This window comes from Rhinoderma darwinii, chromosome 3 (genome assembly GCF_050947455.1).
Source record: "Rhinoderma darwinii isolate aRhiDar2 chromosome 3, aRhiDar2.hap1, whole genome shotgun sequence".
Classification (NCBI taxonomy): Eukaryota; Metazoa; Chordata; class Amphibia; order Anura; family Rhinodermatidae; genus Rhinoderma; species Rhinoderma darwinii.
Window position 1 is genome coordinate 260,833,764 of NC_134689.1, and position 21,007 is coordinate 260,854,770.

General features: G+C 36.2%; 9 non-coding genes across 9 annotated transcripts; all 9 read left to right on the forward strand.

Annotated features, from left to right (window-relative positions):
* Window positions 1-4,794: 4,794 nt before the first annotated feature.
* On the forward strand, window positions 4,795-4,868 carry TRNAI-AAU (transfer RNA isoleucine (anticodon AAU)). The gene has a single exon. It is a non-coding gene; the product is annotated as a tRNA-Ile (tRNA).
* Window positions 4,869-5,687: 819 nt separating this feature from the next.
* TRNAI-AAU (transfer RNA isoleucine (anticodon AAU)) lies at window positions 5,688-5,761 on the forward strand. The gene has a single exon. It is a non-coding gene; the product is annotated as a tRNA-Ile (tRNA).
* An 819-nt stretch (window positions 5,762-6,580) lies between these two features.
* TRNAI-AAU (transfer RNA isoleucine (anticodon AAU)) lies at window positions 6,581-6,654 on the forward strand. Its single transcript has one exon. It is a non-coding gene; the product is annotated as a tRNA-Ile (tRNA).
* Window positions 6,655-9,556: 2,902 nt separating this feature from the next.
* Window positions 9,557-9,630, forward strand: TRNAI-AAU (transfer RNA isoleucine (anticodon AAU)). The gene has a single exon. It is a non-coding gene; the product is annotated as a tRNA-Ile (tRNA).
* An 830-nt stretch (window positions 9,631-10,460) lies between these two features.
* On the forward strand, window positions 10,461-10,534 carry TRNAI-AAU (transfer RNA isoleucine (anticodon AAU)). Its single transcript has one exon. It is a non-coding gene; the product is annotated as a tRNA-Ile (tRNA).
* Window positions 10,535-11,364: 830 nt separating this feature from the next.
* Window positions 11,365-11,438, forward strand: TRNAI-AAU (transfer RNA isoleucine (anticodon AAU)). The gene has a single exon. It is a non-coding gene; the product is annotated as a tRNA-Ile (tRNA).
* Window positions 11,439-14,405: 2,967 nt separating this feature from the next.
* On the forward strand, window positions 14,406-14,479 carry TRNAI-AAU (transfer RNA isoleucine (anticodon AAU)). The gene has a single exon. It is a non-coding gene; the product is annotated as a tRNA-Ile (tRNA).
* Window positions 14,480-16,379: 1,900 nt separating this feature from the next.
* On the forward strand, window positions 16,380-16,453 carry TRNAI-AAU (transfer RNA isoleucine (anticodon AAU)). Its single transcript has one exon. It is a non-coding gene; the product is annotated as a tRNA-Ile (tRNA).
* Window positions 16,454-18,178: 1,725 nt separating this feature from the next.
* Window positions 18,179-18,252, forward strand: TRNAI-AAU (transfer RNA isoleucine (anticodon AAU)). Its single transcript has one exon. It is a non-coding gene; the product is annotated as a tRNA-Ile (tRNA).
* Window positions 18,253-21,007: the final 2,755 nt, after the last annotated feature.

Below are 21,007 nucleotides of genomic sequence, written 5' to 3' on the forward strand. Positions count from 1 at the left end.
CTTTGTATTCCGATAGTCATAACTTTATTATTTTTCCGTCCTCATAGTCATATAAGGGCTTGTTTTTAGCGAGACAAGTTCTTGTTTTTAATGGCAGCATTTAATGTACCATATAATGTACTGAAGAAAACTCTTTGTGGGTGGAATGGAAAACACAAAAGCAATTTGTCCAATGCTTTTTGAGTAGTAAAAATTGCAAGTTTATTTTATTATTCAGGTTAATAGGATATCAATATGAATACACGTTTGCATGTATTTTCTACTGACGTGACGTGAATCTTTGGTGTAAAAGTGGCCGGTTAGCTCAGTTGGTTAGAGTGTGGTGCTAATAACGCCAAGGTCACTGGTTCGATCCCCGTATGGGCCATGGAAGCTCACTTTTGTTACATGCTTATTGAATAGTTGATAATATTGAAAAAAGGTCCATCAAATTCAACCTATAAACCTGCCGTGTTGATCCAGAGGAAGGCAAAAACTGTCTTGGAGTGCATTCCAATGTTGTCATTAGGGGAAAAATTCCTCCCTTACTCCAAATATAGCTATTAGAATAAATTCCTGGATCAAAGTTCCATCTCCAGAATCTGGAACAAATATGATGAAATTTTATATTTTTCAAAAAAACACTTTTCAATGTGGCAGAGAGTTCAATCGTCGAACTGCTCTTACAGTAAAGAATCCCCATCTGTGATGAGGTCCTTTAATTACCTTGCTTTCCCTTCTTTGCACGCATTCTAGTTCAGCAATGTCCTTCTCATACACAGGTGCTCAAAACTGTACACAATATTCCATGTATGGTCTAACCGGTGATTTATAGAAATGCAGAGTTTGTTGCATGAAATCATCTTAGAGGTCCAATTTCAACCTTAAGGACAAAAATAATATCTTGATTTTGCCTCTTTGTATTCCGATAGTCATAACTTTATTATTTTTCCGTCCTCATAGTCATATAAGGGCTTGTTTTTAGCGAGACAAGTTCTTGTTTTTAATGGCAGCATTTAATGTGCCATATAATGTACTGAAGAAAACTCTTTGTGGGGTGGAATGGAAAACACAAAAGCAATTTGTCCAATGCTTTTTGAGTAGTAAAAATTTCAAGTTTATTTTATTATTCAGGTTAATAGGATATCAATATGAATACACGTTTGCATGTATTTTCTACTGACGTGACGTGAATCTTTGGTGTAAAAGTGGCCGGTTAGCTCAGTTGGTTAGAGCGTGGTGCTAATAACGCTAAGGTCATGGTTTCGATCCCCGTACGGTCCATGGAAGCTCACTTTTGTTACAGAGTTGAATAGTTGATAATATTGAAAAAAGGTCCATCAAATTCAACCTATAAACCTGCCGTGTTGATCCAGAGGAAGGCAAAAACTGTCTTGGAGTGCATTCCAATGTTGTCATTAGGGGAAAAATTCCTCCCTTACTCCAAATATGGCTATTAGAATAAATTCCTGGATCAAAGTTCCATCTCCAGAATCTGGTACAAATATGATGAAATTTTATATTTTTCAAAAAAACACTTTTCAATGTGGCAGAGAGTTCAATCGTCAAACTGCTCTTACAGTAAAGAATCCCCGTCTGTGATGAGGTCCTTTAATTACCTTGCTTTCCCTTCTTTGCACGCAATCTAGTTCAGCAATGTCCTTCTCATACACAGGTGCTCAAAACTGTACACAATATTCCATGTATGGTGTAACCGGTGATTTATAGAAATGCAGAGTTTGTTGCATGAAATCATCTTAGAGGTTCAATTTCAACCTTAAGGACAAAAATAATATCTTGATTTTGCCTCTTTGTATTCCGATAGTCATAACTTTATTATTTTTCCGTCCTCATAGTCATATAAGGGCTTGTTTTTAGCGAGACAAGTTCTTGTTTTTAATGGCAGCATTTAATGTACCATATAATGTACTGAAGAAAACTCTTTGTGGGGTGGAATGGAAAACACAAAAGCACTTTGTCCAATGCTTTTTGAGTAGTAAAAATTGCAAGTTTATTTTATTATTCAGGTTAATAGGATATCAATATGAATACACGTTTGCATGTATTTTCTACTGACGTGACGTGAATCTTTTGTGTAAGAGTGGCCGATTAGCTCAGTTGGTTAGAGCGTGGTGCTAATAACGCCAAGGTCACGGGTTTCTATCCCCGTATGGGCCATGAAAGCTCACTTTTGTTACATGCTTGTTACAGAGTTGAATAGTTGATAATATTGAAAAAAGGTCCATCAAATTCAACCTATAAACCTGCCGTGTTGATCCAGAGGAAGGCAAAAACTGTCTTGGAGTGCATTCCAATGTTGTCATTAGGGGAAAAATTCCTCCCTTACTCCAAATATGGCTATTAGAATAAATTCCTGGATCAAAGTTCCATCTCCAGAATCTGGAACAAATATGATGAAATTTTATATTTTTCAAAAAAACACTTTTCAATGTGGCAGAGAGTTCAATCGTCGAACTGCTCTTACAGTAAAGAATCCCCGTCTGTGATGAGGTCCTTTAATTACCTTGCTTTCCCTTCTTTGCACGCATTCTAGTTCAGCAATGTCCTTCTCATACACAGGTGCTTAAAACTGTACACAATATTCCATGTATGGTCTAACCGGTGATTTATAGAAATGCAGAGTTTGTTGCATGAAATCATCTTAGAGGTCCAATTTCAACCTTAAGGACAAAAATAATATCTTGATTTTGCCTCTTTGTATTCCGATAGTCATAACTTTATTATTTTTCCGTCCTCATAGTCATATAAGGGCTTGTTTTTAGCGAGACAAGTTCTTGTTTTTAATGGCAGCATTTAATGTACCATATAATGTACTGAAGAAAACTCTTTGTGGGTGGAATGGAAAACACAAAAGCAATTTGTCCAATGCTTTTTGAGTAGTAAAAATTGCAAGTTTATTTTATTATTCAGGTTAATAGGATATCAATATGAATACACGTTTGCATGTATTTTCTACTGACGTGACGTGAATCTTTGGTGTAAAAGTGGCTGGTTAGCTCAGTTGGTTAGAGTGTGGTGCTAATAACGCCAAGGTCACGGGTTTGATCCCCATATTGGCCATGGAAGCTCACTTTTGTTACATGCTTGTTACAGAGTTGAATAGTTGATAATATTGAAAAAATGTCCATCAAATTCAACCTATAAACCTGCCGTGTTGATCCAGAGGAAGGCAAAAACTGTCTTGGAGTGCATTCCAATGTTGTCATTAGGGGAAAAATTCCTCCTTTACTCCAAATATGGCTATTAGAATAAATTCCTGGATCAAATTTCCATCTCCAGAATCTGGTACAAATATGATGAAATTTTATATTTTTCAAAAAAACACTTTTCAATGTGGCAGAGAGTTCAATCGTCGAACTGCTCTTACAGTAAAGAATCCCCGTCTGTAATGAGGTCCTTTAATTACCTTGCTTTCCCTTCTTTGCACGCATTCTAGTTCAGCAATGTCCTTCTCATACACAGGTGCTCAAAACTGTACACAATATTCCATGTATGGTCTAACCGGTGATTTATAGAAATGCAGAGTTTGTTGCATGAAATCATCTTAGAGGTCCAATTTCAACCTTAAGGACAAAAATAATATCTTGATTTTGCCTCTTTGTATTCCGATAGTCATAACTTTATTATTTTTCCGTCCTCATAGTCATATAAGGGCTTGTTTTTAGCGAGACAAGTTCTTGTTTTTAATGGCAGCATTTAATGTACCATATAATGTACTGAAGAAAACTCTTTGTGGGGTGGAATGGAAAACACAAAAGCAATTTGTCCAATGCTTTTTGAGTAGTAAAAATTGCAAGTTTATTTTATTATTCAGGTTAATAGGATATCAATATGAATACACGTTTGCATGTATTTTCTACTGACGTGACGTGAATCTTTGGTGTAAAAGTGGCCGTTTAGCTCAGTTGGTTAGAGTGTGGTGCTAATAACGCCAAGGTCACGGGTTCGATCCCCATATTGGCCATGGAAGCTCACTTTTGTTACATGCTTGTTACAGAGTTGAATAGTTGATAATATTGAAAAAAGGTCCATCAAATTCAACCTATAAACCTGCCGTGTTGATCCAGAGGAAGGCAAAAACTGTCTTGGAGTGCATTCCAATGTTGTCATTAGGGGAAAAATTCCTCCTTTACTCCAAATATGGCTATTAGAATAAATTCCTGGATCAAATTTCCATCTCCAGAATCTGGTACAAATATGATGAAATTTTATATTTTTCAAAAAAACACTTTTCAATGTGGCAGAGAGTTCAATCGTCGAACTGCTCTTACAGTAAAGAATCCCCGTCTGTGATGAGGTCCTTTAATTACCTTGCTTTCCCTTCTTTGCACGCATTCTAGTTCAGCAATGTCCTTCTCATACACAGGTGCTCAAAACTGTACACAATATTCGATGTATGGTGTAACCGGTGATTTATAGAAATGCAGAGTTTGTTGCATGAAATCATCTTAGAGGTCCAATTTCAACCTTAAGGACAAAAATAATATCTTGATTTTGCCTCTTTGTATTCCGATAGTCATAACTTTATTATTTTTCCGTCCTCATAGTCATATAAGGGCTTGTTTTTAGCGAGACAAGTTCTTGTTTTTAATGGCAGCATTTAATGTACCATATAATGTACTGAAGAAAACTCTTTGTGGGGTGGAATGGAAAACACAAAAGCAATTTGTCCAATGCTTTTTGAGTAGTAAAAATTGCAAGTTTATTTTATTATTCAGGTTAATAGGATATCAATATGAATACACGTTTGCATGTATTTTCTACTGACGTGACGTGAATCTTTGGTGTAAAAGTGGCCGGTTAGCTCAGTTGGTTAGAGCGTGGTGCTAATAACGCCAAGGTCACGGGTTCGATCCCCGTATGGGCCATGGAAGCTCACTTTTGTTACAGCGTTGAATAGTTGATAATATTGAAAAAAGGTCCATCAAATTCAACCTATAAACCTGCCGTGTTGATCCAGAGGAAGGCAAAAACTGTCTTGGAGTGCATTCCAATGTTGTCATTAGGGGAAAAATTCCTCCCTTACTCCAAATATGGCTATTAGAATAAATTCCTGGATCAAAGTTCCATCTCCAGAATCTGGTACAAATATGATGAAATTTTATATTTTTCAAAAAAACACTTTTCAATGTGGCAGAGAGTTCAATCGTCGAACTGCTCTTACAGTAAAGAATCCCCGTCTGTGATGAGGTCCTTTAATTACCTTGCTTTCCCTTCTTTGCACGCATTCTAGTTCAGCAATGTCCTTCTCATACACAGGTGCTCAAAACTGTACACAATATTCCATGTATGGTCTAACCGGTGATTTATAGAAATGCAGAGTTTGTTGCATGAAATCATCTTAGAGGTCCAATTTCAACCTTAAGGACAAAAATAATATCTTGATTTTGCCTCTTTGTATTCCGATAGTCATAACTTTATTATTTTTCCGTCCTCATAGTCATATAAGGGCTTGTTTTTAGCGAGACAAGTTCTTGTTTTTAATGGCAGCATTTAATGTACCATATAATGTACTGAAGAAAACTCTTTGTGGGGTGGAATGGAAAACACAAAAGCAATTTGTCCAATGCTTTTTGAGTAGTAAAAATTGCAAGTTTATTTTATTATTCAGGTTAATAGGATATCAATATGAATACACGTTTGCATGTATTTTCTACTGACGTGACGTGAATCTTTGGTGTAAAAGTGGCCGGTTAGCTCAGTTGGTTAGAGCGTGGTGCTAATAACGCCAAGGTCACGGGTTCGATCCCCGTATGGGCCATGGAAGCTCACTTTTGTTACAGAGTTGAATAGTTGATAATATTGAAAAAAGGTCCATCAAATTCAACCTATAAACCTGCCGTGTTGATCCAGAGGAAGGCAAAAACTGTCTTGGAGTGCATTCCAATGTTGTCATTAGGGGAAAAATTCCTCCCTTACTCCAAATATGGCTATTAGAATAAATTACTGGATCAAAGTTCCATCTCCAGAATCTGGTACAAATATGATGAAATTTTATATTTTTCAAAAAAACACTTTTCAATGTGGCAGAGAGTTCAAAAGTCGAACTGCTCTTACAGTAAAGAATCCCCGTCTGTGATGAGGTCCTTTAATTACCTTGCTTTCCCTTCTTTGCACGCATTCTAGTTCAGCAATGTCCTTCTCATACACAGGTGCTCAAAACTGTACACAATATTCCATGTATGGTCTAACCGGTGATTTATAGAAATGCAGAGTTTGTTGCATGAAATCATCTTAGAGGTCCAATTTCAACCTTAAGGACAAAAATAATATCTTGATTTTGCCTCTTTGTATTCCGATAGTCATAACTTTATTATTTTTCCGTCCTCATAGTCATATAAGGGCTTGTTTTTAGCGAGACAAGTTTTTGTTTTTAATGGCAGCATTTAATGTACCATATAATGTACTGAAGAAAACTCTTTGTGGGGTGGAATGGAAAACACAAAAGCAATTTGTCCAATGCTTTTTGAGTAGTAAAAATTGCAAGTTTATTTTATTATTCAGGTTAATAGGATATCAATATGAATACACGTTTGCATGTATTTTCTACTGACGTGACGTGAATCTTTGGTGTAAAAGTGGCCGGTTAGCTCAGTTGGTTAGAGCGTGGTGCTAATAACGCCAAGGTCACGGGTTCGAACCCCGTACGGGTCATGGAAGCTCACTTTTGTTACAGAGTTGAATAGTTGATAATATTGAAAAAAGGTCCATCAAATTCAACCTATAAACCTGCCGTGTTGATCCAGAGGAAGGCAAAAACTGTCTTGGAGTGCATTCCAATGTTGTCATTAGGGGAAAAATTCCTCCCTTACTCCAAATATGGCTATTAGAATAAATTCCTGGATCAAAGTTCCATCTCCAGAATCTGGTACAAATATGATGACATTTTATATTTTTCAAAAAAACACTTTTCAATGTGGCAGAGAGTTCAATCGTCGAACTGCTCTTACAGTAAAGAATCCCCGTCTGTGATGAGGTCCTTTAATTACCTTGCTTTCCCTTCTTTGCACGCATTCTAGTTCAGCAATGTCCTTCTCATACACAGGTGCTCAAAACTGTACACAATATTCCATGTATGGTCTAACCGGTGATTTATAGAAATGCAGAGTTTGTTGCATGAAATCATCTTAGAGGTCCAATTTCAACCTTAAGGACAAAAATAATATCTTGATTTTGCCTCTTTGTATTCCGATAGTCATAACTTTATTATTTTTCCGTCCTCATAGTCATATAAGGGCTTGTTTTTAGCGAGACAAGTTCTTGTTTTTAATGGCAGCATTTAATGTACCATATAATGTACTGAAGAAAACTCTTTGTGGGGTGGAATGGAAAACACAAAAGCAATTTGTCCAATGCTTTTTGAGTAGTAAAAATTGCAAGTTTATTTTATTATTCAGGTTAATAGGATATCAATATGAATACACGTTTGCATGTATTTTCTACTGACGTGACGTGAATCTTTGATGTAAAAGTGGCCGGTTAGCTCAGTTGGCTAGAGCGTGCTGCTAATAACGCCAAGGTCACGGGTTCGATCCCCGTACGGGCCATGGAAGCTCACTTTTGTTACAGAGTTGAATAGTTGATAATATTGAAAAAAGGTCCATCAAATTCAACCTATAAACCTGCTGTGTTGATCCAGAGGAAGGCAAAAACTGTCTTGGAGTGCATTCCAATGTTGTCACTAGGGGAAAAATTCCTCCCTTACTCCAAATATGGCTATTAGAATAAATTCCTGGATCAAAGTTCCATCTCCAGAATCTGGAACAAATATGATGAAATTTTATATTTTTCAAAAAAACACTTTTCAATGTGGCAGAGAGTTCAATCGTCGAACTGCTCTTACAGTAAAGAATCCCCGTCTGTGATGAGGTCCTTTAATTACCTTGCTTTCCCTTCTTTGCACGCATTCTAGTTCAGCAATGTCCTTCTCATACACAGGTGCTTAAAACTGTACACAATATTCCATGTATGGTCTAACCGGTGATTTATAGAAATGCAGAGTTTGTTGCATGAAATCATCTTAGAGGTTCAATTTCAACCTTAAGGACAAAAATAATATCTTGATTTTGCCTCTTTGTATTCCGATAGTCATAACTTTATTATTTTTCCGTCCTCATAGTCATATAAGGGCTTGTTTTTAGCGAGACAAGTTCTTGTTTTTAATGGCAGCATTTAATGTACCATATAATGTACTGAAGAAAACTCTTTGTGGGGTGGAATGGAAAACACAAAAGCAATTTGTCCAATGCTTTTTGAGTAGTAAAAATTGCAAGTTTATTTTATTATTCAGGTTAATAGGATATCAATATGAATACACGTTTGCATGTATTTTCTACTGACGTGACGTGAATCTTTTGTGTAAAAGTGGCCGATTAGCTCAGTTGGTTAGAGCGTGGTGCTAATAACGCCAAGGTCACGGGTTTCTATCCCCGTATGGGCCATGAAAGCTCACTTTTGTTACATGCTTGTTACAGAGTTGAATAGTTGATAATATTGAAAAAAGGTCCATCAAATTCAACCTATAAACCTGCCGTGTTGATCCAGAGTACACAATACTCCATGTATGGTCTAACCGGTGATTTATAGAAATGCAGAGTTTGTTGCATGAAATCATCTTAGAGGTTCAATTTCAACCTTAAGGACAAAAATAATATCTTGATTTTGCCTCTTTGTATTCCGATAATCATAACTTTATTATTTTTCCGTCCTCATAGTCATATAAGGGCTTGTTTTTAGCGAGACAAGTTCTTGTTTTTAATGGCAGCATTTAATGTACCATATAATGTACTGAAGAAAACTCTTTGTGGGGTGGAATGGAAAACACAAAAGCAATTTGTCCAATGCTTTTTGAGTAGTAAAAATTGCAAGTTTATTTTATTATTCAGGTTAATAGGATATCAATATGAATACACGTTTGCATGTATTTTCTACTGACGTGACGTGAATCTTTTGTGTAAAAGTGGCCGATTAGCTCAGTTGGTTAGAGCGTGGTGCTAATAACGCCAAGGTCACGGGTTTCTATCCCCGTATGGGCCATGAAAGCTCACTTTTGTTACATGCTTGTTACAGAGTTGAATAGTTGATAATATTGAAAAAAGGTCCATCAAATTCAACCTATAAACCTGCCGTGTTGATCCAGAGTACACAATACTCCATGTATGGTCTAACCGGTGATTTATAGAAATGCAGAGTTTGTTGCATGAAATCATCTTAGAGGTTCAATTTCAACCTTAAGGACAAAAATAATATCTTGATTTTGCCTCTTTGTATTCCGATAATCATAACTTTATTATTTTTCCGTCCTCATAGTCATATAAGGGCTTGTTTTTAGCGAGACAAGTTCTTGTTTTTAATGGCAGCATTTAATGTACCATATAATGTACTGAAGAAAACTCTTTGTGGGGTGGAATGGAAAACACAAAAGCAATTTGTCCAATGCTTTTTGAGTAGTAAAAATTGCAAGTTTATTTTATTATTCAGGTTAATAGGATATCAATATGAATACACGTTTGCATGTATTTTCTACTGACGTGACGTGAATCTTTTGTGTAAAAGTGGCTGATTAGCTCAGTTGGTTAGAGCGTGGTGCTAATAACGCCAAGGTCACGGGTTCGATCCCCGTATGGGCCATGAAAGCTCACTTTTGTTACATGCTTGTTACAGAGTTGAATAGTTGATAATATTGAAAAAAGGTCCATCAAATTCAACCTATAAACCTGCCGTGTTGATCCAGAGGAAGGCAAAAACTGTCTTGGAGTGCATTCCAATGTTGTCATTAGGGGAAAAATTCCTCCCTTACTCCAAATATGGCTATTAGAATAAATTCCTGGATCAAAGTTCCATCTCCAGAATCTGGTACAAATATGATGAAATTTTATATTTTTCAAAAAAACACTTTTCAATGTGGCAGAGAGTTCAATCGTCGAACTGCTCTTACAGTAAAGAATCCCCGTCTGTGATGAGGTCCTTTAATTACCTTGCTTTCCCTTCTTTGCATGCATTCTAGTTCAGCAATGTCCTTCTCATACACAGGTGCTTAAAACTGTACACAATATTCCATGTATGGTCTAACCGGTGATTTATAGAAATGCAGAGTTTGTTGCATGAAATCATCTTAGAGGTTCAATTTCAACCTTAAGGACAAAAATAATATCTTGATTTTGCCTCTTTGTATTCCGATAGTCATAACTTTATTATTTTTCCGTCCTCATAGTCATATAAGGGCTTGTTTTTAGCGAGAAAAGTTCTTGTTTTTAATGGCAGCATTTAATGTACCATATAATGTACTGAAGAAAACTCTTTGTGGGGTGGAATGGAAAACACAAAAGCAATTTGTCCAATGCTTTTTGAGTAGTAAAAATTGCAAGTTTATTTTATTATTCAGGTTAATAGGATATCAATATGAATACACGTTTGCATGTATTTTCTACTGACGTGACGTGAATCTTTTGTGTAAAAGTGGCTGATTAGCTCAGTTGGTTAGAGCGTGGTGCTAATAACGCCAAGGTCACGGGTTCGATCCCCGTATGGGCCATGAAAGCTCACTTTTGTTACATGCTTGTTACAGAGTTGAATAGTTGATAATATTGAAAAAAGGTCCATCAAATTCAACCTATAAACCTGCCGTGTTGATCCAGAGGAAGGCAAAAACTGTCTTGGAGTGCATTCCAATGTTGTCATTAGGGGAAAAATTCCTCCCTTACTCCAAATATGGCTATTAGAATAAATTCCTGGATCAAAGTTCCATCTCCAGAATCTGGTACAAATATGATGAAATTTTATATTTTTCAAAAAAACACTTTTCAATGTGGCAGAGAGTTCAATCGTCGAACTGCTCTTACAGTAAAGAATCCCCGTCTGTGATGAGGTCCTTTAATTACCTTGCTTTCCCTTCTTTGCATGCATTCTAGTTCAGCAATGTCCTTCTCATACACAGGTGCTTAAAACTGTACACAATATTCCATGTATGGTCTAACCGGTGATTTATAGAAATGCAGAGTTTGTTGCATGAAATCATCTTAGAGGTTCAATTTCAACCTTAAGGACAAAAATAATATCTTGATTTTGCCTCTTTGTATTCCGATAGTCATAACTTTATTATTTTTCCGTCCTCATAGTCATATAAGGGCTTGTTTTTAGCGAGAAAAGTTCTTGTTTTTAATGGCAGCATTTAATGTACCATATAATGTACTGAAGAAAACTCTTTGTGGGGTGGAATGGAAAACACAAAAGCAATTTGTCCAATGCTTTTTGAGTAGTAAAAATTGCAAGTTTATTTTATTATTCAGGTTAATAGGATATCAATATGAATACACGTTTGCATGTATTTTCTACTGACGTGACGTGAATCTTTTGTGTAAAAGTGGCTGATTAGCTCAGTTGGTTAGAGCGTGGTGCTAATAACGCCAAGGTCACGGGTTCGATCCCCGTATGGGCCATGAAAGCTCACTTTTGTTACATGCTTGTTACAGAGTTGAATAGTTGATAATATTGAAAAAAGGTCCATCAAATTCAACCTATAAACCTGCCGTGTTGATCCAGAGGAAGGCAAAAACTGTCTTGGAGTGCATTCCAATGTTGTCATTAGGGGAAAAATTCCTCCCTTACTCCAAATATGGCTATTAGAATAAATTCCTGGATCAAAGTTCCATCTCCAGAATCTGGTACAAATATGATGAAATTTTATATTTTTCAAAAAAACACTTTTCAATGTGGCAGAGAGTTCAATCGTCGAACTGCTCTTACAGTAAAGAATCCCCGTCTGTGATGAGGTCCTTTAATTACCTTGCTTTCCCTTCTTTGCATGCATTCTAGTTCAGCAATGTCCTTCTCATACACAGGTGCTTAAAACTGTACACAATATTCCATGTATGGTCTAACCGGTGATTTATAGAAATGCAGAGTTTGTTGCATGAAATCATCTTAGAGGTTCAATTTCAACCTTAAGGACAAAAATAATATCTTGATTTTGCCTCTTTGTATTCCGATAGTCATAACTTTATTATTTTTCCGTCCTCATAGTCATATAAGGGCTTGTTTTTAGCGAGAAAAGTTCTTGTTTTTAATGGCAGCATTTAATGTACCATATAATGTACTGAAAGAAAACTCTTTGTGGTGTGGAATGGAAAAATAATATCTTAATTTTGCCTCTTTGTATTCCGATAGTCATAACTTTATTATTTTTCCGTCCTCATAGTCATACAAGGGCTTGTTTTTAGCGAGACAAGTTCTTGTTTTTAATGGCAGCATTTAATGTACCATATAATGTACTGAAGAAAACTCTTTGTGGGGTGGAATGGAAAACACAAAAGCAATTTGTCCAATGCTTTTTGAGTAGTAAAAATTGCAAGTTTATTTTATTATTCAGGTTAATAGGATATCAATATGAATACACGTTTGCATGTATTTTCTACTGACGTGACGTGAATCTTTGGTGTAAAAGTGGCCTGTTAGCTCAGTTGGTTAGAGCGTGGTGCTAATAACGCCAAGGTCACGGGTTCGATCCCCATATGGGCAATGTAAGCTCACTTTTGTTACAGAGTTGAATAGTTGATAATATTGAAAAAAGGTCCATCAAATTCAACCTATAAACCTGCCGTGTTGATCCAGAGGAAGGCAAAAACTGTCTTGGAGTGCATTCCAATGTTGTCATTAGGGGGAAAATTCCTCCCTTACTCCAAATATGGCTATTAGAATAAATTCCTGGATCAAAGTTCCATCTCCAGAATCTGGTACAAATATGATGAAATTTTATATTTTTCAAAAAAACACTTTTCAATGTGGCAGAGAGTTCAATCGTCGAACTGCTCTTACAGTAAAGAATCCCCGTCTGTGATGAGGTCCTTTAATTACCTTGCTTTCCCTTCTTTGCACGCATTCTAGTTCAGCAATGTCCTTCTCATACACAGGTGCTTAAAACTGTACACAATATTCCATGTATGGTCTAACCGGTGATTTATAGAAATTCAGAGTTTGTTGCATGAAATCATCTTAGAGGTTCAATTTCAACCTTAAGGACAAAAATAATATCTTGATTTTGCCTCTTTGTATTCCGATAGTCATAACTTTATTATTTTTCCGTCCTCATAGTCATATAAGGGCTTGTTTTTAGCGAGACAAGTTCTTGTTTTTAATGGCAGCATTTAATGTACCATATAATGTACTGAAAGAAACCTCTTTGTGGGGTGGAATGGAAAAATAATATCTTGATTTTGCCTCTTTGTATTCCGATAGTCATAACTTTATTATTTTTCCGTCCTCATAGTCATATAAGGGCTTGTTTTTAGCGAGACAAGTTCTTTTTTTTAATGGCAGCATTTAATGTACCATATAATGTACTGAAGAAAACTCTTTGTGGGGTGGAATGGAAAACACAAAAGCAATTTGTCCAATGCTTTTTGAGTAGTAAAAATTGCAAGTTTATTTTATTATTCAGGTTAATAGGATATCAATATGAATACACGTTTGCATGTATTTTCTACTGACGTGACGTGAATCTTTGGTGTAAAAGTGGCTGGTTAGCTCAGTTGGTTAGAGCGTGGTGCTAATAATGCCAAGGTCACTGGTTCGATCCCCGTACGGGCCATAGAAGCTCACTTTTCTTACAGAGTTGAATAGTTGATAATATTGAAAAAAGGTCCATCAAATTCAACCTATAAACCTGCCGTGTTGATCCAGAGGAAGGCAAAAACTGTCTTGGAGTGCATTCCAATTTTCTCATTAGGGGAAAAATTCCTCCCTTACTCCAAATATGGCTATTAGAATAAATTCCTGGATCAAAGTTCCATCTCCAGAATCTGGTACAAATATGATGAAATTTTATATTTTTCAAAAAAACACTTTTCAATGTGGCAGAGAGTTCAATCGTCGAACTGCTCTTACAGTAAAGAATCCCCGTCTGTGATGAGGTCCTTTAATTACCTTGCTTTCCCTTCTTTGCACGCATTCTAGTTCAGCAATGTCCTTCTCATACACAGGTGCTTAAAACTGTACACAATATTCCATGTATGGTCTAACCGGTGATTTATAGAAATGCAGAGTTTGTTGCATGAAATCATCTTAGAGGTTCAATTTCAACCTTAAGGATAAAAATAATATCTTGATTTTGCCTCTTTGTATTCCGATAGTCATAACTTTATTATTTTTCCGTCCTCATAGTCATATAAGGGCTTGTTTTTAGCGAGACAAGTTCTTGTTTTTAATGGCAGCATTTAATGTACCATATAATGTACTGAAAGAAAACTCTTTGTGGGGTGGAATGGAAAACACAAAAGCAATTTGTCCAATGCTTTTTGAGTAGTAAAAATTGCAAGTTTATTTTATTATTCAGGTTAATAGGATATCAATATGAATACACGTTTGCATGTATTTTCTACTGACGTGACGTGAATCTTTGGTGTAAAAGTGGCCGGTTAGCTCAGTTGGTTAGAGCGTGGTGCTAATAACGCCAAGGTCACGGGTTCGATCCCCGTACGGGCCATGGAAGCTCACTTTTGTTACATGCTTGTTACAGAGTTGAATAGTTGATAATATTGAAAAAAGGTCCATCAAATTCAACCTATAAACCTGCCGTGTTGATCCAGAGGAAGGCAAAAACTGTCTTGGAGTGCATTCCAATGTTGTCATTAGGGGAAAAATTCCTCCCTTACTCCAAATATGGCTATTAGAATAAATTCCTGGATCAAAGTTCCATCTCCAGAATCTAGTACAAATATGATGAAATTTTATATTTTTCAAAAAAACACTTTTCAATGTGGCAGAGAGTTCAATCGTCGAACTGCTCTTACAGTAAAGAATCCCCGTCTGTGATGAGGTCCTTTAATTACCTTGCTTTCCCTTCTTTGCACGCATTCTAGTTCAGCAATGTCCTTCTCATACACAGGTGCTCAAAACTGTACACAATATTCCATGTATGGTCTAACCGGTGATTTATAGAAATGCAGAGTTTGTTGCATGAAATCATCTTAGAGGTCCAATTTCAACCTTAAGGACAAAAATAATATCTTGATTTTGCCTCTTTGTATTCCGATAGTCATAACTTTATTATTTTTCCGTCCTCATAGTCATATAAGGGCTTGTTTTTAGCGAGACAAGTTCTTGTTTTTAATGGCAGGATTTAATGTACCATATAATGTACTGAAAGAAAACTCTTTGTGGGGTGGAATGGAAAACACAAAAGCAATTTGTCCAATGCTTTTTGAGTAGTAAAAATTGCAAGTTTATTTTATTATTCAGGTTAATAGGATATCAATATGAATACACGTTTGCATGTATTTTCTACTGATGTGACGTGAATCTTTGGTGTAAAAGTGGCCTGTTAGCTCAGTTGGTTAGAGTGTGGTGCTAATAACGCCTTGTATCACGGGTTCGATCCCCGTACGTGCCATGGAAGCTCACGCTTGTTACAGAGTTGAATAGTTGATAATATTGAAAAAAGGTCCATCAAATTCAACCTATAAACCTGCCGTGTTGATCCAGAGGAAGGCAAAAACTGTCTTGGAGTGCATTCCAATGTTGTCATTAGGGGAAAAATTCCTCCCTTACTCCAAATATGGCTATTAGAATAAATTCCTGGATCAAAGATCCATCTCCAGAATCTGGTACAAATATGATGAAATTTTATATTTTTCAAAAAAACACTTTTCAATGTGGCAGAGAGTTCAATCGTCGAACTGCTCTTACAGTAAAGAATCCCCGTCTGTGATGAGGTCCTTTAATTACCTTGCTTTCCCTTCTTTGCACGCATTCTAGTTCAGCAATGTCCTTCTCATACACAGGTGCTTAAAACTGTACACAATATTCCATGTATGGTCTAACCGGTGATTTATAGAAATGCAGAGTTTGTTGCATGAAATCATCTTAGAGGTTCAATTTCAACCTTAAGGACAAAAATAATATCTTGATTTTGCCTCTTTGTATTCCGATAGTCATAACTTTATTATTTTTCCGTCCTCATAGTCATATAAGGGCTTGTTTTTAGCGAGACAAGTTCTTGTTTTTAATGGCAGCATTTAATGTACCATATAATGTACTGAAAGAAAACTCTTTGTGTGGTGGAATGGAAAAATAATATCTTGATTTTGCCTCTTTGTATTCCGATAGTCATAACTTTATTATTTTTCCGTCCTCATAGTCATATAAGGGCTTGTTTTTAGCGAGACAAGTTCTTGTTTTTAATGGCAGCATTTAATGTACCATATAATGTACGGAAGAAAACTCTTTGTGGGGTGGAATGGAAAACACAAAAGCAATTTGTCCAATGCTTTTTGAGTAGTAAAAATTGCAAGTTTATTTTATTATTCAGGTTAATAGGATATCAATATGAATACACGTTTGCATGTATTTTCTACTGACGTGACGTGAATCTTTGGTGTAAAAGTGGCCTGTTAGCTCAGTTGGTTAGAGCGTGGTGCTAATAACGCCAAGGTCACGGGTTCGATCCCCGTACGTGCCATGGAAGCTCACTTTTGTTACATGCTTGTTACAGAGTTGAATAGTTGATAATATTGAAAAAAGGTCCATCAAATTCAACCTATAAACCTGCCGTGTTGATCCAGAGGAAGGCAAAAACTGTCTTGGAGTGCATTCCAATGTTGTCATTAGGGGAAAAATTCCTCCCTTACTCCAAATATGGCTATTAGAATAAATTCCTGGATCAAAGTTCCATCTCCAGAATCTAGTACAAATATGATGAAATTTTATATTTTTCAAAAAAACACTTTTCAATGTGGCAGAGAATTCAATCGTCGAACTGCTCTTACAGTAAAGAATCCCCGTCTGTGATGAGGTCCTTTAATTACCTTGCTTTCCCTTCTTTGCACGCATTCTAGTTCAGCAATGTCCTTCTCATACACAGGTGCTCAAAACTGTACACAATATTCCATGTATGGTCTAACCGGTGATTTATAGAAATGCAGAGTTTGTTGCATGAAATCATCTTAGAGGTCCAATTTCAACCTTAAGGACAAAAATAATATCTTGATTTTGCCTCTTTGTATTCCGATAGTCATAACTTTATTATTTTTCCGTCCTCATAGTCATATAAGGGCTTGTTTTTAGCGAGACAAGTTCTTGTTTTTAATGGCAGGATTTAATGTACCATATAATGTACTGAAAGAAAACTCTTTGTGGGGTGGAATGGAAAACACAAAAGCAATTTGTCCAATGCTTTTTGAGTAGTAAAAATTGCAAGTTTATTTTATTATTCAGGTTAATAGGATATCAATATGAATACACGTTTGCATGTATTTTCTACTGACGTGACGTGAATCTTTGGTGTAAAAGTGGCCTGTTAGCTCAGTTGGTTAGAGTGTGGTGCTAATAACGCCTTGTATCACGGGTTCGATCCCCGTACGTGCCATGGAAGCTCACGCTTGTTACAGAGTTGAATAGTTGATAATATTGAAAAAAGGTCCATCAAATTCAACCTATAAACCTGCCGTGTTGATCCAGAGGAAGGCAAAAACTGTCTTGGAGTGCATTCCAATGTTGTCATTAGGGGAAAAATTCCTCCCTTACTCCAAATATGGCTATTAGAATAAATTCCTGGATCAAAGATCCATCTCCAGAATCTGGTACAAATATGATGAAATTTTATATTTTTCAAAAAAACACTTTTCAATGTGGCAGAGAGTTCAATCGTCGAACTGCTCTTACAGTAAAGAATCCCCGTCTGTGATGAGGTCCTTCAATTACCTTGCTTTCCCTTCTTTGCACGCATTCTAGTTCAGCAATGTCCTTCTCATACACAGGTGCTTAAAACTGTACACAATATTCCATGTATGGTCTAACCGGTGATTTATAGAAATGCAGAGTTTGTTGCATGAAATCATCTTAGAGGTTCAATTTCAACCTTAAGGACAAAAATAATATCTTGATTTTGCCTCTTTGTATTCCGATAGTCATAACTTTATTATTTTTCCGTCCTCATAGTCATATAAGGGCTTGTTTTTAGCGAGACAAGTTCTTGTTTTTAATGGCAGCATTTAATGTACCATATAATGTACTGAAGAAAACTCTTTGTGGGGTGGAATGGAAAACACAAAAGCAATTTGTCCAATGCTTTTTGAGTAGTAAAAATTGCAAGTTTATTTTATTATTCAGGTTAATAGGATATCAATATGAATACACGTTTGCATGTATTTTCTACTGACGTGACGTGAATCTTTGGTGTAAAAGTGGCCTGTTAGCTCAGTTGGTTAGAGCGTGGTGCTAATAACGCCAAGGTCACGGGTTCGATCCCCGTACGTGCCATGGAAGCTCACTTTTGTTACATGCTTGTTACAGAGTTGAATAGTTGATAATATTGAAAAAAGGTCCATCAAATTCAACCTATAAACCTGCCGTGTTGATCCAGAGGAAGGCAAAAACTGTCTTGGAGTGCATTCCAATTTTCTCATTAGGGGAAAAATTCCTCCCTTACTCCAAATATGGCTATTAGAATAAATTCCTGGATCAAAGTTCCATCTCCAGAATCTGGTACAAATATGATGAAATTTTATATTTTTCAAAAAAACACTTTTCAATGTGGCAGAGAGTTCAATCGTCGAACTGCTCTTACAGTAAAGAATCCCCGTCTGTGATGAGGTCCTTTAATTACCTTGCTTTCCCTTCTTTGCACGCATTCTAGTTCAGCAATGTCCTTCTCATACACAGGTGCTCAAAACTGTACACAATATTCCATGTATGGTCTAACCGGTGATTTATAGAAATGCAGAGTTTGTTGCATGAAATCATCTTAGAGGTCCAATTTCAACCTTAAGGACAAAAATAATATCTTGATTTTGCCTCTTTGTATTCCGATAGTCATAACTTTATTATTTTTCCGTCCTCATAGTCATATAAGGGCTTGTTTTTAGCGAGACAAGTTCTTGTTTTTAATGGCAGCATTTAATGTACCATATAATGTACTGAAAGAAAAATCTTTGTGGGGTGGAATGGAAAAATAATATCTTGATTTTGCCTCTTTGTATTCCGATAGTCATAACTTTATTATTTTTCCGTCCTCATAGTCATATAAGGGCTTGTTTTTAGCGAGACAAGTTCTTGTTTTTAATGGCAGCATTTAATGTACCATATAATGTACTGAAGAAAACTCTTTGTGGGGTGGAATGGAAAACACAAAAGCAATTTGTCCAATGCTTTTTGAGTAGTAAAAATTGCAAGTTTATTTTATTATTCAGGTTAATAGGATATCAATATGAATACACGTTTGCATGTATTTTCTACTGACGTGACGTGAATCTTTGGTGTAAAAGTGGCTGGTTAGCTCAGTTGGTTAGAGCGTGGTGCTAATAACACCAAGGTCACGGGTTTGATCCCCGTACGGGCCATGGAAGCTCACTTTTGTTACAGAGTTGAATAGTTGATAATATTGAAAAAAGGTCCATCAAATTCAACCTATAAACCTGCCGTGTTGATCCAGAGGAAGGCAAAAACTGTCTTGGAGTGCATTCCAATTTTCTCATTAGGGGAAAAATTCCTCCCTTACTCCAAATATGGCTATTAGAATAAATTCCTGGATCAAAGTTCCATCTCCAGAATCTGGTACAAATATGATGAAATTTTATATTTAAAAAAAAAACACTTTTCAATGTGGCAGAGAGTTCAATCGTCGAACTGCTCTTACAGTAAAGAATCCCCGTCTGTGATGAGGTCATTTAATTACCTTGCTTTCCCTTCTTTGCACACATTCTATTTCAGCAATGTCTTTCTCATACACAGGTGCTCAAAACTGTACACAATATTCCATGTATGGTCTAACCGGTGATTTATAGAAATGCAGAGTTTGTTGCATGAAATCATCTTAGAGGTCCAATTTCAACCTTAAGGACAAAAATAATATCTTGATTTTGCCTCTTTGTATTCCGATAGTCATAACTTTATTATTTTTCCGTCCTCATAGTCATATAAGGGCTTGTTTTTAGCGAGACAAGTTCTTGTTTTTAATGGCAGCATTTAATGTACCATATAATGTACTGAAAGAAAACTCTTTGTGGGGTGGAATGGAAAACACAAAAGCAATTTGTCCAATGCTTTTTGAGTAGTAAAAATTGCAAGTTTATTTTATTATTCAGGTTAATAGGATATCAATATGAATACACGTTTGCATGTATTTTCTACTGACGTGACGTGAATCTTTGGTGTAAAAGTGGCCGGTTAGCTCAGTTGGTTAGAGCGTGGTGCTAATAACGCCAAGGTCACGGGTTCGATCCCCGTACGGGAAGCTCAATTTTGTTACATGCTTGTTACAGAGTTGAATAGTTGATAATATTGAAAAAAGGTCCATCAAATTCAACCTATAAACCTGCCGTGTTGATCCAGAGGAAGGCAAAAACTGTCTTGGATTGCATTCCAATGTTGTCATTAGGGGAAAAATTCCTCCCTTACTCCAAATATGGCTATTAGAATAAATTCCTGGATCAAAGTTCCATCTCCAGAATCTGGTACAAATATGATGAAATTTTATATTTTTCAAAAAAACACTTTTCAATGTGGCAGAGAGTTCAATCGTCGAACTGCTCTTACAGTAAAGAATCCCCGTCTGTGATGAGGTCCTTTAATTACCTTGCTTTCCCTTCTTTGCACGCATTCTAGTTCAGCAAAGTCCTTCTCATACACAGGTGCTCAAAACTGTACACAATATTCCATGTATGGTCTAACCGGTGATTTATAGAAATGCAGAGTTTGTTGCATGAAATCATCTTAGAGGTCCAATTTCAACCTTAAGGACAAAAATAATATCTTGATTTTGCCTCTTTGTATTCCGATAGTCATAACTTTATTATTTTTCCGTCCTCATAGTCATATAAGGGCTTGTTTTTAGCGAGACAAGTTCTTGTTTTTAATGGCAGCATTTAATGTACCATATAATGTACTGAAAGAAAACTCTTTGTGGGGTGGAATGGAAAACACAAAAGCAATTTGTCCAATGCTTTTTGAGTAGTAAAAATTGCAAGTTTATTTTATTATTCAGGTTAATAGGATATCAATATGAATACACGTTTGC